This window comes from Macaca mulatta, chromosome 11 (genome assembly GCF_049350105.2).
Source record: "Macaca mulatta isolate MMU2019108-1 chromosome 11, T2T-MMU8v2.0, whole genome shotgun sequence".
NCBI lineage: Eukaryota > Metazoa > Chordata > Mammalia > Primates > Cercopithecidae > Macaca > Macaca mulatta.
Genome location: NC_133416.1, coordinates 115,251,454 through 115,265,807, shown reverse-complemented (window position 1 = coordinate 115,265,807; position 14,354 = coordinate 115,251,454). Strand labels below are relative to the sequence as shown.

General features: G+C 47.2%; 1 protein-coding gene and 1 long non-coding RNA gene across 10 annotated transcripts in view; one reads left to right on the top strand and one right to left on the bottom strand.

Moving 5' to 3' along the window:
* Positions 1 to 5,145, bottom strand: part of WSCD2 (WSC domain containing 2) — a 125,669-nt gene extending 120,524 nt beyond the window's left edge. For 4 of the 9 annotated variants that reach the window (XM_077954858.1, XM_077954856.1, XM_015152685.3 and 1 more), the window contains exon 1: positions 2,903 to 2,983. The gene's annotated coding sequence lies outside the window, so the exon portion shown is untranslated. Of the gene's footprint in view, positions 1 to 2,902; positions 2,984 to 4,604; positions 4,760 to 4,845 lie in introns of those variants that run through there. The other 5 variants (XM_077954855.1, XM_015152684.3, XM_028829832.2 and 2 more) reach the window with 2 other exon arrangements.
* Positions 5,146 to 7,549: 2,404 nt separating this feature from the next.
* LOC107001008 (uncharacterized) overlaps positions 7,550 to 14,354 on the top strand; it is a 96,621-nt gene continuing 89,816 nt past the window's right edge. Inside the window, exon 1 of the long non-coding RNA XR_013401323.1 lies at positions 7,550 to 7,705. This is a non-coding gene — a long non-coding RNA (uncharacterized LOC107001008). The remainder of the gene's footprint in view (positions 7,706 to 14,354) is intronic.

Below are 14,354 nucleotides of genomic sequence, written 5' to 3'. Positions count from 1 at the left end.
GGACAGAAAGCAAGGTAGGAATGGGGCACCAACAGTGAGAAGTACAGGTGCTCATTATGCACCTCTGAATCAGTACCAGGGTCAAACAGGAGAAAGAAATATAGACGACTTACTGGTAACTGCATCAGTTAGCTATGACCATGACAATGGTGTGTAACAAACAACCAGAAAACCCTAGTGAGATATCTATGAGAGGCATTTATTTTACTGATCCGCTTGTGACCAGCTGGAACTTGGCTGAACTCATCCCCTCACCAAGGTCGGGGCTTAACATGTGCCCATTCTAGGGCCAGGCTGAGAGGGCAGCTCTTCACCTAGCCATGGCAGAAACACACAAAGTCCCCTAAGGCCTAAGCTTGGAATGGGTACACTATCTCTTCTACTTCACTCTAATGGCCAAAGCTGGTCACATGGCTGAACCCCAAAGGGAGGGAGCAGGGGCATAAGCTTTGCCTCCTCCTTGAATGAGAAGAGCAGTGACGTCTTATGGCTAAGGGCATGGATACAGGGAGGAGGGATGAAATGGGAACAGTGATGCTTCCACCCCAATAACCAGGCACTGGCGGACCTTGAAAAGGGGCCCCACAGTGGCCCAGCCCTGCCCTCCTCACCAGCTTCTCACCTCAAGGTTCTGCCTCATGAGCTCTTGAGCAAAATCTGGAAGGCCCGTTAGCAGCAATACTTGTGGTCCATGGGGAACCAGAGACCCACCCATACCCCACCACAGTCCCTATCTTCCCAACATCTGGACCTGCTCCAGGGAGCCATTAATCTCGGGCAATTTCTTTCCTCACTTGATTTGTTTATTTAAGGAAAACAAGTTGCTCCTAATTAGAAACACTGCTGTCGAGATGTTCAGCACATCCTAGGCTGCCTATTTTCAGACCTTCTGCCTAAAATTATACCTGTGCTTTTAACATCTGCGAGTTTGTTCAGCAGCCGTCCTAAGTGGAGGCTTCTGGCGAGATAGATTTGGGCTGTTACAGAAGGTGAGGGAGGCGGGGGCAGGGGGATACACCAGGCTTTGGAGCACTGCAAGGCAAAGGCACTTGGAAAAATGAGCACGCAACATCCAACACTGTGCTCAGAGCTGGCACCAATTGCTGAATCAACACTCGGAAGGTGCACGGCACAAGCACAGTTCAGTCCTGTGGAGCAGGGAGAAGAGTGATCGTAAAGGTTCAGAGACAGTTTTTGCTTGGAAGCTCTCAGGTATGTTCACACCCCTCTACCCACACACTTGTTTATACCCCTAGAGACACTCAGACACACCCTCGGAGATGTGCATGCTTAGAAGTACACACATACACACAGACATGCACGAAAGTTACACTGCTGCACAAACAGGCAAACACGCTCAGAAAAATACACATGCATGCCCATAGACATGCAAAAAGATACAGTACAACACCACTCAGAAATTCGCTCATACATGAGACATGCACAAAAGTTACACTGGAACACACAGAAATACACCTTCAGAGACACTCGCATGCACACAGACACACTCAAGTGTACACTGCAACTGACACACCCAGATACTGACACTCACAAACACACACATACACACAGAGATACGCTCAAGTGTGCAATGCTACACAGAGGCACATATACTCAGAAACACCTGTATATATGTCGAGAGATCCACAAAAAGTTCACACTGTAACACACACAGGCACACACCTATAGAAACACACATGTATACGCAGACACAATCAAATGCACACTCTAACATTCACAGATACACATGTTCAGAAACTCACATATACACAGAGACATTCATAGCGATTACACCACAACAAACAGACACACACATACAGAGACAATCAGGTGTGCAATGCTACACATACATATGCACATAGAGGCACACACAAAGGTACATTAAAAAACATGCAGATACATAATGCCTGTAAGTGCACAGCACCAGCTCACACTCACATGGCTGTATGCACATGTGTACAATCACATATATGCCGGCACTGAGAAACGCCCACACAGACATGCAAATAACACACACAGCTATGAAAACATGCACCAGGCAGACAGTACAGCTTCATAAACACGGGTATTTCTGCACAGACCCCCTAGAGCACACATGCGCATCTGTGCAGGCATGCACCTGCTTAGCCCAGACACACATGACTCACATATATACAACTGCTTAACATTCACAAGCGTATATACATACCCACCCTTGCACCGATTTAAACGTGCACCCATTCTCTTGCAGGCATGCACACACACACTCATAAATCCATAGACATGCACACTCAAGCTCATAAATCCATCAGACACCAAGTACACACTCACATTGACACTATTCACACTTATGATTCTCATGTAAGTTATGATCACACAAGCACATGAGCACACTCCTGCATGAGAATGCACACATATGCACACATTCACACAGGTGTCCACACACACACCTTACTCTACCATGAAAGCAAATTTTTCGTTTTTCTCAGAGTCTTAAAAGTCAAGTCTACAGACTAAGCAAGCACACAGTGGAATTGCTCCTGTCCCCCATGAATTCAATCCATGTCACTGGGATGGGGTCTGCCTTCCCCACTGATGGTTTCAGCATACACCTGGGGCAACCCACAAGCCTCAGAACCACGCAGAAAATAATCTCACTGACCAGTCCACTGAATTCCCTGACAATTTCAGCATCCTCCCATGCGAGCATACGCATGCACACACACACACACGTACACACACACTGCTGTAAGACACTTCTTTCCCCAGCGTGACTTGTCCTGCCAAGAACAGTAGCCTTGTCTGCCCAGCATGGGGTAGTTCTCAAGCATCAGCTGACTGAGTGCCCTACACGCAGACATCCTGAACTTCTCTGCCCTGGTCCCTAGAGAGCTGCAAAGTTGAAGCCATGGAGACTGCCTACCTCCACCTCCTGATGTCCTGGCGATGCAGCAGCTGGATGCACCCAGAGCTCCCAGACCACCGTGGGCTCCCCACTAGGAGTGGCTGGTCCAGCAGAGATTTTATGAGAAAGCAGAGAGAGGGCGGGGACTGCAGTGTCAGGTGACTGGAGAGAACAAGGGCCCTGCCATGCAGTCAAGGATCACCTGGTGTTCGGTGGGACAGGGCCAGCCTCCCTGGGGAAAACAGCATCCAGATAGATGCCCACACACAAGACCCGAAAGCAGGTAGCCTTGGCACCGTGGAGCTTCACTCTTTGCTAAACTCTACACTCAGCACCCTCCAGGCACCATCTCAGTTAGCCCTCTCAACAGCTCTCTAAAGTAGGAACTGGGAGCTCCCCATCCTACAGTGGAGGAGCCGAAGTGTGGAGAGGGAAGTGACTGGTCAAACTCAGATCTGATCTGAGACCTAGGTTTCTTAAATTCTAAATTAAGATCCCCTCCTGGGATTATGAAAATCTCATCAGTGACAATCACTCAGGGCCATAGAGTGTCTGAACTGAACTGGGACCTCTGATGATACATGAAATCTCTTCATTTTTGAGAAGCCGCAACTGAAGCCCAGAGAGGTCTAGTGATTTGCCCAAAGTCACACAGCAAATGAGAGCCAGCTTGAAGCTCAACCTCCTGACCCAGACCCAGGGCTTTTTCCAGGACATCAACGTCAGATTCTGACGCCCTGGAGGAATTCTTGGGTTTTGGCAGCCTAGGGGTGCAGCTCCTAACTTGGCCTGAGATCAGAATCCCACGTCACACCCCAAGAACTGTTTTTTTTTTAAACACAGTAATGCTACTCCTCAGAGGCAGATGCCAAGCCCAAGTAGGTAGCACCATGCCATCTATGGGGCTATGACCACAGGGGCAGCTCCAAAATGATCCTCAGAGACCAGGTGACCTCCTTGGAGCATGCTTTTTACTAATAGAAAAAAACCATCTAACCAAACTCACGAGCTGTGTGCGGGGCTCAGCAGAGCCTCTAGGGGCCTGGAGTGTGAGGATGAGAATGCCAGGAGCCCCTCTCCATGTGGCCCTTCCAGCCCCTTTTCTGCAAAAAGTTTGCACCTCCCCAGGCTCCAATAGGAATGGTCTCATTGAGCAGCCCAGGAAACTTCCCCTATTTTTTTGCTCACCTAAGGAGTAGCCCCTTTGAAGCTGTAAGAATTAGGAAGTGACCTCCACCCTTCCTAGTGGTTCTGCCAAGGAGGTGAGTTGGCTCTTTCGAAGATACCTGGGGCTGCTGGAAGGGCTTGCAAGAAGGCGATTTGGCTGAGTTGGTCCCCTAGTCTCTAGTTCCCTCTCTCTCTTTAGACACACACACACACACACACACACACACGCACACGCACACGCACACCTCAGAATGGACATAAGCAAATCTGCAAGGCACCCTACACAAAGCCCATTGCCTGGGCAGCTCTGGCTGTTGGCATCAGATGACAGGCAGCCTCATTCACCAGAGTATCACCCCCAAGAAACATCTTCTACAGCCAACTTGGAAATATGACTAGCTCCCTCTCCCTTGTTACTCTGCACTGGCCAGAAAGAGGGTGATTCATAAATCAAATTTACGGGGCCCACTGCCTCCCCGCTGGCCCACCTCCGCGGGAGAAGCCCTTGAATGCATGCGTGTAGGGGGCACAGGAATGCCCAGAGGAAAGATGCCTGGATGAGCCGGAATGTCCCACCCTCTGCCAGAAGAGAGAAAGTTTGTCATCTACGCAGAGCTGGGCTGTCACCACTCTGGGTTCTTCACTCGCCGGGCTCTGGACAACGAGCCCCCGACCTGCGGGGAAGCGTCTAGAAAGCGAAGCCCAGATCTGGGGACAGAACACATTTCGCACCAGCTCCGCGCCCCGCTCCCTCCTGGAACCCTCTTCCCAGGGCCAGGCACCTGAGTCCTTACCTGAAGGGTCTCCGTCACTTGTAAACTCTGCCAGCGGAGCTCAGCAGGCACCCGGGGTCCCTCTCTGCGACTCCCGCGTCCCGCTTGGCGCGCCCGCTCTGTGGGCGCCTTCCCAGCTGCTGCAGTGCCTTCAAGGAAAGCGGAGCCTGGATTTCTTTTCTCGCTACCAAGGCTCCTCCTGCCGGGCCCTGGGGCTATTTCTCCAGGTCTGGCTCAAGGGGCATCCTCTGCACCTCCAGTGGGAAAGTGGGAGAGTGTGCGCCTTGAATTGCAGCAGCGGCGACAGCGGTGGCCAGGGACGAGGAGGCGGTGGCGACGCCAGCCGGCAAGCCAGGGAGGCGGGCGGAAGCGAGAGGAAGTGAAAGCCGGGCTCCTACGAGCCTGGCGCTCGGGCGGGCGGCACTGCGATGCCCCGAACCGCGACGAGGCCCCGCGCGGGCACCCGCCCAGGGGATGGAGATGCCTGGGCCCGGTGCGCGCAGGACACTGGCTGCGGCTCGGCGCGAGGCTCCAGCCGTCTGGCTCTCGCTGGCTGCCTCGCCCCTGCCTCCTCGGCTGCCTCGCTCGCTCCCCCGGACTTCACGTCTCCAGCCCTAGCTCCCTGCGCCGCTGCCGCCGCCGCCAGCAGCGCGCCTCAGCCCGGCGCGCTCCTCGCACGGAGCCACAGCACTGCCTACCGCTTAACTCCTTGAATGCCACCTGGCCCTCCTGCAGCCTCCCGGGGAGCCGGGCATACCCGGTGCCAGGCCGGCTAAGCATATCCAGCAGGGGCCTCAGCCTTCCAGCCTCAGTGTCCTCTTCTGTAAAATGGGTTCGAGACCCAAGCCCAAGCCATAGGGTCGCTGGAAAAATTCACTGAGCGGATTTCGCAAAGTACCAAGCTGCCTGACATGGGGAGTGTGCACCTCAAGTGGCAGAGTGCTTGCTGCTGCTGCAACTGCTACTGTTGTCGACCAAGTAGCTTAGCACGGTGCCTTGCAAATAGTAAACACCCAATAAAGCGCAGTTTTGGTTTTTGGTATTTAGTTTGCAGTTTTATCAGGTGATAAGTTTTAGCGGTGTGACCTCTGGGTGATCATGATCACTTGCCCTCTCTGAGTCTGTTGCTTTCCAAGCTCTGTGACCTTGGGCAAGTCACAGCACCTCTCTGAACCTCTGTGTCCACATCTGTAAAATGGGAACAGTAATGCCCGCAGTCAAAGAGTTCCCAGAGAAGCTCTGGCAGAGGAGCCCTTCTCATGACGGAGCAGGACACCTAATGGGAGCTGGACATCTTTTCTTTCTTGATCTGGTTGGTGGCTCCACAGGTGTTTGTGACATGTCGTTGAACTGTACATTTACATATCAAGTGCTTTTCTGTGCATGGGTTAAATCTTAACCATTTTCTTTTTTGAGTGACGATCCTTGAGCAAAACAGATCTGGGTTCAAGCATGGGCTCTATTACTTTCTGGTTGTGTCACTGTGATCAAGTTATTTCATCTTGAGGAGCCTCAGTTTCCTCGTCTATAAAGTGGGAACAATGATAGTACCTACTTGATAGGTGATATAAGGATTAAAGGGTTTCAAGCAAAATGGCAGATGTGAAGCTTGAGGCCTGAACTCAACCAGTATCTGCTGGTACTGATCACATATTCTACAGTATTATATGTGTCCCATAGTAAAGGGGTGTCTGGGAAATAACAAAGAGAACTGAATTTGAATCTCTGCAACAGTTGCCAGGTAGAATACAGGATGCCCAGTTAAATTTTTAGTATAAGTCTGAAGTTTTACATGGGATATACTTTCACTATTTTTTTACATTGTTTACTTGGAATCCAAATATAATTGGATGTCCTTCATTTTATTTTGCTGCATCTTGCAATCCTAACCCCATAATTATCAGCTGTGTGTCCTGGGGTAAATGACTTAACCTCTCTGGCCTTGGTTGCCCAATCTGTAAAATGGGACTAAAGATTTCTTCTAATGTTGACAAGAGAATGAAATTGATTAAAGTGAGTGGGTGTTCCTAGCGGCACATAGTAAGCCCTCCACATTTGTTCCATACGCTTCCTGTCAATCACATCCCTCCTCTTCTGTTCTTCCTCTTTTTCCCTACCTGTCTTGAGGTCGCCAGGCCTCTGCACAAGCATTGTTTAGCCCTCTTGCTGGCCTTCAAAACTAGCAGATTACGATTAGCTATAAAAGAATAAGCAGTAAAGTTTTAGAATTTTCGTCTAAAACACACACGCAATCAATTTTGCTAAGAAGGGATGAAGTCTCTTTTTTCTAGACCTAACCATTGAGCACACTCTAATTTTTGCTAAGGGCTTGTGCTCCACCCCTGTGTATCCCTGACATGATTTGTGTTTCAGGTTTCTGAGCGGAGCCTCATCGTCTCTCGTTGCGTTTTATTTCAGCTCAGAATTTTATTGTTTCTGGCTGAAGTCTGTTACAGGACTCACAGAGGAGGGAGAAGAAACAAAGCAATCTTTGAAATAAATTATAAAGAGCAAAACAGGGTGATGTAAGAGAGTTTCCGAGCATTAAGATCGGCCGACGCCTCCGAACTACGTTCATAAAACGAGTCACTACCCCGTACATCACTGTCATTTGAACCACAGTGTCTAAAAATAGGATTTGCTCTAATTTCCTCAGTAGCTGGAGCAAGTGGAGAGAATGTGTGAGTAGTGAGTGGGCTGTGTCAGGCGGTAAGTAACTTCCCTTAGATGGTATTGCTCTATTGTGGAAAGAAGGGGACTCGCCTTCAGAAATGTCAGGCATATCCTGACAGAGCTCAAAGGGTTGAGATGAAGGACTCTGGAGTCAGCCAGACCTGGAATGGAACCCCAGCTCTGCCACCTCCTAGCTGTGTGGCCTTGGGTAAGTTAATTAACCTCTCTGGGCCTTATCTTTTACAAAATTGAAAGAATAGTATTTCTAACTTTATAAGCATTTTGTGCAGATTAACTGATAGGCTCATACAGACAGTTTACCACAGTGTTGACCATGCATGTATTATGCACGCGAGCCATGACCTGTTATTATAATGATTCCAGATGGACAGTATATATCCAAGGCAAAGTGTGGATGTCATTTATTTAGGGCACTGGAGAGAATTCTAGTCTTGGAATTCAAGTATGTGTAAGTGTCGCATATTTTTTTTTTCAGGTAAAAAACAACTGACTCACATTACTATTAATATGTGACAGGGAGAATGAGGTTGGGAAGAGGGAGTTGCAAGGGGTCACTGTGACTTTGTCCTAGGGGCAGATATACACTGAAGGAGGTCTTTGAATTCAAGGAACTTGGGTGCAGTGTCCACGATAGGTTGGTCATAACCTCCACAGTCCTGTGTTTCTCCATCGTCCATGGAATCTCTCCGCTCCTTGGCCACTCCATTTAGAGCCCTACTGTGAGCTCTCAGCATCCTCCTAGCCCATCTGATGGAGGTTGATGCTTGGTCTCCCAAGCAAACTCCTGGAGATCAAGAGCTGTGTCTTGTAACCACTTCTCTGTTCCTAGCACCTGACATAGGGCTTGGCACATAGTAGGTGCTCAGGAAAAAGTTGATGAATGAAGAAAACTGTCCAGTATTATCATAAATATATAGAAATTAGAAGAAAACCTGGTATCTTAGTCTGTTTGGGCTGCTGTCACAAAACATGGTAAACTGGATGGTTTACAAACAATAGAAGTTTATTTCTCATAGTTCTGGAGGCTGGGAAGTCCAAGGTCATGGCACTAGCAGATTTGGTGTTTGCTGAGGGCCTGCTTTTTGCTGGTTTATAGATGATACCTTCTCACTGTGCCCTCACATGGTAGAAATGGCTACCTAGCTCTTTGGAGACTCCTTTATATGGGCACTCATCTCAATCATGATGGCTCCACCCTCCTACTCTGATCACCCCCCCAAAGTCCCCAGCTCCTAACATCATCACCTTGGAGGCTTGGTTCAACATATGCATTTTGGAAGGACACACATATTCAGACCAGAGCCCCTGGTATGATCAGGAGAGGTCATCCATCAAAAGTTCAGTATACAAATGTAGAAGAATATATATTTCAGCACTTTTTAATGGTGGAAAAATGGAAGGAATCTAAATGCCCATCAACAAAAGAATGGATGGATCAATTCCAGTATATTCTTAAAGGAGAGTACCATGCAGCAGTGAAAATTAATGAGCTGAAACTCTATGTATCATCACAGATAAATCTAAAATACTATAGTGTTGAGTGGGGGGAAAAAAGCAAGTTGCCATAGGACGCATATAGAATTTTACTATTTAATAACATGCAAAAACCCGAAAAGCAATTCAATATGTTTTTATGCATACATATATGTAGTAAAATCATAAAAACATGATGGAATGATGAGCACCAAATTCAGGAGAGAGGTTAACACAGCTGGGAAGAAAGTGCTTTGGGAGGGTTTGCAAAGAGCTTTAAGTGTGTTTTTCATGTTCTGTTTCACAGAAGTTTGTTCTATTATTCTTTACACTTTTTTGTATGCCTGAAATATTTGATTAAAGAAAAAAGGATGATGCCACAGCTAAAAGTCAAGACCAGAGTGGAATTGGCCTCATTTCTACCCCATTCTAAAATTTGTTGGCTATGTGCCTTGAGCAAGGGATTTAACCTCTCTGAGCTTCAGTTTCCTAAACATGATTCTTCCAATGTGATTTCCTTGAAGAATTAAATAAGATAAGCTACAGAAATTGTTTAAAGCAATATGAACACTCAACAGATAACTATTGTCATAATTATGACTCGTCAACAACAAGTCAGTCTCAAATTATTTGAGGGCTGGAAGCATCTCAGAAGATCATCCATTGCTAACCTTTCTTTACAGGTGAAATCCTTGAGACTAACAAGATTAAGTTGCCCGAGGTTGTATGAAATTCTCCATGTGCATGGAGGGTCCTCCTGGGTGAGGTACTGTATGGGATTTCCACTTTAATGTACTTCCTACAAAATCTCTAGAAACCTTTACTTCATTCCAGGGGACAAATGACAGTCAGATAGCAGACTGTGAAAGCTAGGACACAGATCCCAGAGGCAGGGGACAAGTGCAGCTTCAGGAGTCCTAACATGGTTTCACCCCTTCTCCCAATCCAAAATGTATTTATATCATCTTGAAAGAGATTAAGAATGATAGTCCTATAAGGCCATACTTTTCTAATTAAAATTTTAAATAACAAAAAATTTGACTCAGCTTGGGCAACAAAGTGAGACCCTGTCTCTATATAAAAAAAAAAAAAAATACAAAAATTAGCTGAGCATAGTGGTTCATGCCTGTGGTTCCAGGTACTCAGAAGGCTCAGGTAAAATCACTTGAGCCTAGGAGGTTGAGGCTGCATCAAGCCAAGGTCATGCCACTGCACTCCAGCTTAGGCAACACAGCCAGATCGTATCTCTAAAAAGATTTTTAAAATTTGGTGCTTAACACAAATGGGCATATATTTTCACAAAAATACACATCCTAGAATGTGTATTTATAATATTTATAATAACCCCAAACTGGAGCCAAATATCTGTCAGTGGAAGAATGGGTAAATAATGCCGAATTCATTCATGCCCAATCTGTTCAGTCCTCTGCAAAGCAGGCACCAAGGTGGAATTAGAAGTGCAGAAGGTGTACTGGAGGAAACTTCCATTGGAATATAATATTCCATGGAATACTAGACAGCAGTAAAAATGAATGAAGTATGGCTACCATACAATCACATGGATGAATGTCACAAACTGAATGTTAAACAAAGGAAGCCAGACCTGGGGGAGCACACATGGTCTGCTGCCATTTATGTAAGTTCAGAAATTGCAAAACTAACCAAGCTGCTAGAAGAATGGTTACACTTGGATGGGAAGTTGTTACTGGAAGGGGGCTAGTGGGCCAGGGAGGATTTCTGGGGGCTGAAATATTGATCTGGGTGCTGGTTACATGAATGTGTTATTTGTAAAACTGCATCAAGCTGAACCCTTATTTGTACACTTATGTACATATGTTAGACTTCAGTTAAAAGTGTTTTTTAAATGTAAAAATTTGTAAATTTCAGTATTTTAACCTTTATCAGTTACCAATGCCTAAGCACCATCCTGGATGGAGTCACATAATAAGGGGGGGCGGTAAATGTAAGACTCTAAATTAGCGTCCCCTCCTAAACCTTGACCTTGAACATACTAGCCAGAGCCAGCTTTCATTTCAGGCTCTCTGAAAAGAGGATTGTCTACATAGAACCAGGCCAGGTGGAGACGAGGGCCATTACTTAGGACATGTGATCCAGAGAGACAGGCAAACCACCAAAATTATCTGATTTGGCAGATTCCCGAGCTCAAATGACCCAGATAATGGTCAAACTGCCATAGTGACACCACACATTGCAGCCAAAATATCTGCGAGGTGGACCCTTTCGCTGGGACCATATCTGTGGGCAGAGAGAACAGATGCCTCCCTCAGGTCTGGTTTCTGCAAGAAGCTCTTTGAGAGACTGCAGAGGCCACGGAAAGGTAAGGCAGCCTGGGACGCCCAAGGGGCTCCTGGTAGGCCCCCACCTCCTGCCATCGTGCTCTGTGGTTCCTCCCACACCCTTGCCAGAATACACATGGCTCTGAGCCATTGAGCATGGATTATTTTATTTAATCCTCATTTAATCCAACAGCCTAAGAGGGAGGCAATAGCACTACTTTTTTATTATTATTTTTGCAACGGAGGAAACTGAGGCTCCAATGAGTCACCCAAATGTGAACACCAGAAAGGAGTGAAATCATTTATTAAACTATTTATTTTTGAACTGATTCTCTCCTCAGCCACACCCTCTCCCACCCTTCCTTCCTCCAGGAGCACTGCTCCCCATGACTTGCCCCAGCTACTGAGGCATCAGGCCTCGGTATGAACCTCACTTCTGCAGGACACTCAATCCACTCTGTCCTCTGCAAAGCAGGTACCAAGGTGCAATTAGAAGCACAAAAGATTTACTGGAGGAAACTTTCATTGGAGGTGGAGGCTAGAGAGAGAGGGAAGTTAGAGAGAGAGGGAGGTTGGAGAGACAGCAGACAGTGCCTTCAGACTGTGTGATGCAGGCCTGACCCCTGGGAACGGAGAGGAGGAAGGAAGGAAGGCTACACAGAAAGAGCCTTGGACTGTAGCACAGTCCTGAGAAAGTCTCGGCCAGCCCAGCAAGAATCTGGAGAAGACTGCTCTTTGGTGGGTTTGGATTCTCAGGTTAGGCATGGATGTCCCTGCCTGCTTGTCTTCAGTGGACCATAGGTTCACTCCAAATGTTCTACAGAAGGCAAACATGAGCATTAGTTTATTCAGTGAATTGGTTATGGAGTGGGGAGCAGATTGTCTCTTAAGAGCATCCACAGTAATTATTTATTGCGTGGCTGTCTTCCCTCCGGACTATAAACTCCACAAGGGCAGGAATCATCCTGTTCAGAGAGCAACCTGGCAGAGTGGATACTCCATGAATATCCGTGGACTTACAGACTCTTCTGACCAGTTCCTCTGTGTCTGTTGATTGCCACACACTTCCTGAAGATGTTCCATGCAGTGTATTTTAATGATATAGGTGAGGGATTAGATGTTGGATCTGGGTTCAAGTCTTAGACTCAGCTCTTCCTAACTGTGTGACCTTAGGCAGGCCATCTCACCTCTTTGAGCTTCAGTTTACTTATCTGTATAATGGAGACAATAATCTCTACCTGTAGAGTTGTTTTGAAGGTCAAATGCTACAATAATATTTTTGTCATTATTATTAAAATGAATAGACTTATCATATATAGATGGTTACTTTCAGTATTTCCATGATTCCATAAACTGTAGGGCCACAGTCTCCAAGACATGAATATTATCTTGAAGTATATTTTTACTTCCATGGACAAATCATATTCAGCACACATTGGCACATCTCTTGTTGAAAGGAACAGTACTGAGCAGAGATTATCTTTTATCATCATTTGTTATCTGTTCAGTTAGCTGTACCACAAGCCTGCCCTTAAATGCAGGATCCATATCTAATTTGTCTGTGTATCGCTAGCACTTAGCAATGGCCTTACACATTGTAAGGACTCAATACATGCAAGTTTCTGACCCCCAGCTGGAGCCAAAGCCACATGCCACATGCATTTGTTGATTTAATCCTTGCAACAGACCCCCATGGCAAGTGTTGTTCCCATCCTGCAAATTGAGAACCTGAGGTCCAAGAGATGAAGTGACTTTCCCAAACTCACAGAACTTGCAGGTTTCAGGCCTAGGTTATTCTGGCTCCACCCTGGGGATTTTCCACTGGGACACGTGGCTGTCAAGGCTGGCAAATGGGTCAGTCCCAGATGCAGTCTAAAATGTAGCACGATGCCCTCATTCTCTCAGGGGACTCCAGCCTGGCCTCCAGAGAAATGATCTTGGAAAGCAGCCTCTTCTGGCACGTTCCAGTTTAGACACACAAGCCTCCTGGGAACTCTGAGAGTAATGGGCTCATGGGCTGGATGATTTTTACCTTGCGGTTTGCAGGAATCAGCCTGACCTGGTTACAGAACTGCTCCAAGAAGCTTCAGTCTTTTGAATGTCATTTTCCCCCCAGGAATTCACAGTTCAAACCTTTTCCATGTGAATACACTTACGAGCCACAGCCCGTTCATAACAACAGCAACATTTACTGAGCTCCTAGTCTGCGTAAGTCCAGGGTCCACTGATCCGGAGCCCTCACATCCATTTTGGCCTTGCAATCTTACTACTGCCATGAAAGGCAGGTATTCCCCAGATGGGAAGACGGAGGCTCAGGGAAAAGTTAGATCACCTGCCCAGTGTCACAGTGCTGGGAATTGGTGCAACTGAGATCTGGACCTCACCCAGCCAGGGTCTGAGCAAGAGACAGGGAGTCAACACTCAGGCAGCCAGAATGGAGCTTGCTGTTCCACCGCCCACCTCTGAAGCAGGAGCTCTTTAAAGACATATGGGGACATCGTTGTCCTTGGCACCCTGCCTCCTCTCACCATCTTGTCCATCCCCCAAACCCAGCCACAACAATCTTTTAGGACAGACACAGTTCTGGCTACACCCAGCTCCTGCTTAAGACCTCCAAGCGGCTTCCTAGCACACACAGCTAAAAGCCCAAACTCCTCCACTCAGTGCTAAGGCCTTTTGACATCTGGCCTCAGATCCACTTCCTGCTGCATTTCCACAACTCCCCTCCACTCTCCAGGGCAGATTCTCCATGCCTCCCCCGCCATGCCCTACTCCTTTACTGCCTTACCTTTGAGTGGTTTTCTCTCCTTGGACTGCCCTTTCCTCCCTTCCATTGTTCCATCCAACAAACTCCTGCTCAGCCTTGTGTTTCACATGTTGCCTTCCTTTGGGATGTCTTAGTTTCTAGAACCCCAGGGCCTCACTAATATAGCAGGACCAGGGAGAATAGACGGAAACTGGTGTGGCCAGTTGACTCTTACTACCCTCATTATACCTTTTGACATGATCAAAGAAGGCAGTTTTGTATCCATGGTCTGGCACAAAGAAATACATCACAACAACCTT